Raw genomic sequence first — 4842 nt, 5'->3', positions numbered from 1 at the left:
CTTTAGATTAAAAAAATTTTGGGTGCGTATCCCCAATATTTTTTTATGCTCTGGTAGCATAGTGGTTACGAATTGGGCTGTGAATCTCAAGGTCAGCAGTTTGAAACTACCCACTGTTCTGCAGGAGAAAGATGAGGCTTTCTGCTTCCGTAAAGATTTACAGCCTCAGAAAACCTGTAAAGGGTCACTATGAGTTGGAACCCACTCCGTGACACATCATAACAACAACAATCCCCTAAATTCTATGAAACACCTGGAATAGTATTAGTCCCCTATTAAGAAGTTTTGTAGGAGCCCTGAGGCTACAATGGTGAAGTGGCTAAATGCTCAGTTGCTAACTTAACTGAAAGACTGGCCGTTCAGACCCTCCAGGGAATAAAGATGTGACAATTTACTTCCCCAAAGATTTACCTCCTTGAAAACCCTATAGAGCAGTCCTTCTTTGTCCTACAGGGTTGCTAGGAGTTGGAATAAACTTGATGACAATAGGTTTAGTTTTGGAAGGGGTTAAGAAACATTCAAGCATTAGCTGATTATTGCAACCCAAATATTCCCTTCACTGATATAACAAACTGAGTCAGTGTTAAGGTCCTTTAAGAGTCTGACCCTAAATCTGCTACATTAATAGTCTCCATCTGCCATATGGCAGATTTCGGACTACTTTTTTCCCATCTCTCTGGGAGTTTCAAGGTAAGGTGGCTGTTGTTAAGTGCCACTGAGTCCGTTCTGACCCATAGCATTCCTGTACAGTGTTTCCGAGGAGTGGCTGGTGAGCTTGGACCACCGACCTTGCAGTTCAAACGGCTTTGCAGTCTGATGCATTAACCCATAGTGCCACACCAGGATTCCAAGGTAAGGTTGTTGTTGTTGTTAACTGCCATCAAGTCGATTTCAACCCACAGTGACCCTGTATAGGGTTTCCAAAGAGCAGCTGGTAAACATGAACCACTGACTTTGCATTTCAAATGACTTTGCAATCTGACGCATTAGCCCACAGCATCACACCAAGGTTGTTGTTGGCGGTGGTGATAGTATGCTGTGGAGTTGGTTCCGACTCATAGCAAGCCTGTACAGGGTTTCCAAGGCTGTAAATCTTTACGGGAGCAGAAAGCCTCATCTTTCTCCCATGGAACAGCTGGTAGTTTCGAACTGCTGACCCTGAGGTTAGCAGTCCTATTCATAACCATTATGCTACCAGAGCTCCTTACACCAGGTTAGGATGTCTCATATATAATTTGACCTGCTTCCTAATCATCTTTCCCTTCCCTGTGATCTACGTGTTGTTTCTGTTGCTTAGAGTGTGCTGTTGTTTTACTCAAACGTATTGATGCCCTCTGGGTTGAGTTTCAGAGGGCATAATAATATGAATCGTTCACCCACACAAATTCTGAACCAGTTATGAAATAAGACAAAGGATTACAATGGAAGGAGTCACAACTATCATCTTCATTACTGGTAAAAGGACATGTGAACAAGTAGCCTTCTTAATGTTAGAATCAGACCAAATATCTGTTAATAATCAGAACATAGAATGTATAAAGTATGAATGTATGAAAACTGAAAGTTTTTAAAAATGAAATGGAACAAATAAACATTGATACCCTTGAAATTTGTGAGCTGAAATATACTGATATTGGCCATTTTGACTGACAATCACATCGTTTACTATGCCAGGAATTAAAAATTCAAGAGGAATGGTATCACATTTATCATCGAAAGAACATTTCAAGATATATCTTGAAGTACAATGCTGTGATAGATAATATCCATACACCTATAAAAGACCAATTAATACAACTACTTTTCCTATTTATTCATCAACCACTAAAGCCAGTGATGATGAAGTTGAAGAATTCTATCAACTTTTTCAGTCTGAAGTTTATCCAACACAAAATCAAGGTGTATTGATAATTACTGGCAATTGGAATGCAAAGTTTGAAAATAAAGAGGAAGGATCAGTCATTGGAAAATATGGCCTCGATGATAGAAATGATGCTGGAGATCACATGATAGAATTTTGCAAGACCAATGACTTCTCCATTGCCAATACCTTTTTTAAGTATCATAAAAGATGACTATACACATGGATCTCACTTGATAGAATACACAGAAGTCAAACTGACTACATCTGTGGAAAGAGATTGTGGAAAAGCTTCATATCATCAGCCAAAACAAGACCACGGGCAGACTATGGAACAGACCATCAGTTGCTGAAGCTGAAGAAAATGTAAGCAAGTCTACAAGAGTCAAAATATGACCTTGAACATATCCCACCTGAATTTAGAGATCATCTCAAGAACAGATTTGATGATAAACATAATAGCAGTGGTAAAAATAAATAAGGATAAATGAGACAGATACCCTGACCTAAGCCCTTCATAGTCTAGAGTAGAAACTAACAAATGGACCAGAGTTTTAAATTGTAAATAAGGTTTTATTGGAATACACACATATAAAATAGTTGTAGTGGCTTTGGAAGATTGAAAGCCTACAATGTACCATCACTGAGGTAGGCACCTGACATAAATTAATGTTAAATCTCACAATAACCCTGTAAGGTAGGTATTATAATTACAAATTGCTGATTGAATGACTTCAAAAATTATAATCACAAGCAAAATCATGAGAGATATTTGACATTCAATCAGTTACTATTTCAGTATCCACAAGTGTGCTGTGGCTCAAGGAACATGAAAGAAGTTGGGAAGAAACTTGCAGATCTTCAAAACCCAGGAAATGTAAAAACCCATCGAAGAGAAATTGATTCCGGCAGGAGTTACAGGCTTCCTAGAGAATGCTCAAAGAAATATGCATAAATTTACTACAGCTCCTGTTAAAATTGATCTGCGACTATAAATAAAGTTCATTACATCCCACTAGAGCTAACAACAAGAATCCAGTCAGCAGACTGGCTAAAGTATCAGATCTTTATTAATATACAAGCAAGCTCAGAAGAAAACTGGAGGGGTCACTCCAGGTTTCTTGAGTGAAATTAAGTGACTTTCAATGATGTTTGTTTTACTAAGTGGGCAAATAACTTTCCAACCCAGAAGGAAAGCAGAAGTATAAAATTATTTAATATTAATTTCATACAAAGGAATCTGTGCAATGAATCATATAGGAGCTTAGTCAAACAGTATTGTTACCAACTCATAGAAACCTTTATCAAACAAAAATATCAGTGTGGAGCTATTGTTTCTCAACATATGTTCCAAGGGAAATTTCTATGTCTCTAACCCTTCCTGGTGTGGCATGGTGGGCTAATATGTCAGACTGCAAAGTCATTTGAACTGCAAGGTCAGTGGTTCAACCTCACCAGTTTCTCCTTGGAAACCCTATACAGGGTTACTATGGGTAGGAATCGACTCCTAGGCACTTAACAACAACTTTTCCCAGAATTCAGAGCTCTTCGATTTATACCATGTCAAAATGGCATTCAATCATTCAAACTGTGTTCTGTTAAATGTTTTCTGAGTTTGGAGAACATAAGGAAGTCTGGAGCGGTATGGTGAATGGGGTAGGTTTTCCCAACAAAATTCATAGGACAAATTTTGCTACCCACAAAGAATGACCACGTTCATTGTTGTGATGGAAAAATAAAAATGCCTCAGTGCAACTTTCCCGGCCTTTTTCTCACTGAGGCAGTTTTCAATTTCTTAAAATTTCTTCATAATAAGCCCCCATGACTGTCCAGTGCCCTTCAAAAAAAATCTACAAAGATAATCCTGTTGGAATCCCGAAAAGCTGTTGCCATAACTTTCTAAGCTAACCTCTCTGCCTTGAATTTAACCGGTCCAGCAGTTTTTGAATGGATCCTTTTTTGTTTGTTTGTTTGTTTGTTTGTTTGTTTGTTTTTCTTCAAGGAACCCTGGGAAGACTAAGACAAATGTCCATAGCCATTCACTGATCACAGAGACATGAATAAACACAATGTGTTAAAAAAATATATCAGTGCAGGTATAAACCGGAACCGTACTTTTTGGCTTACCTTCATATAAAGATTTTTTCAAATAATCAGAAGTTTTAGATGTGTTCAAACAGTTGAAATTCCTAAGGGAAAAATCAAATTAATGAAACATATAAATATATTTTAAAATATTGGAAGATGTTTAATTAGCCAAGTTTGTAAATGAAACCAAAGGTATGTGGCTGCTTTTCTGTGCCCACAAGTCGATTCCAACTCATAGTAACTGTGAAGGACAGAGTAGATGTGCTTCATACGGTTTTCTAGATTGTCATCTTTAAGGAAGTAAATCAGCAGGTCTTCTGTCTTGTGGACCAGCTGATGGGTTCAAAACTACCAACCTTTCCATTAGCAGCTGAGCGCTTAACCACGGCACCACCACGGCTCCTACCATAGTCATTGCTATGCTTGGTAAGTGCTGTTGAGTCAGTTCTGACTCATAGCGCCCCTGTATAGGGTTTCCGAGGAGTGGCTGGTGAATTTGAACCACAGACCTTATAGTGCAAACCGACCTTGTGGTCCAGTGCTTACAGAACCATACCAGGACTCATAGACCCCCTTAAACTGATTGTTAAATGTAACTGGATGGTTAGAATTTGAAGTTGAACTGAAAAGCTTAACAAAGAACTAATCAAATGTTGAACCAATAACTTCAATAAAATGAAGATCGAAGTTAAGGTGACTCTTTCCGTGTACAGAATGTTTCTCTAAGGATGCCATCAACCTCCTCTCATACGGATGTGAGGACACTGAAGCAGACAGTTACTAAGATGCAGACCTGGGATTTGTTCCCAAATCTGCCAAGTCTAAAATCCCATGCTTTTCTCATCATTCTTCATTGCATTCCCCTAACAAATAATTAGCCAACAGTAACATAC

This window comes from Chrysochloris asiatica, unplaced genomic scaffold (genome assembly GCF_000296735.1).
Source record: "Chrysochloris asiatica unplaced genomic scaffold, ChrAsi1.0 scaffold00048, whole genome shotgun sequence".
Lineage (NCBI taxonomy): Eukaryota > Metazoa > Chordata > Mammalia > Afrosoricida > Chrysochloridae > Chrysochloris > Chrysochloris asiatica.
The sequence above is the reverse complement of the archived record's forward strand: the minus strand, read 5'-3'. Positions refer to the sequence as shown.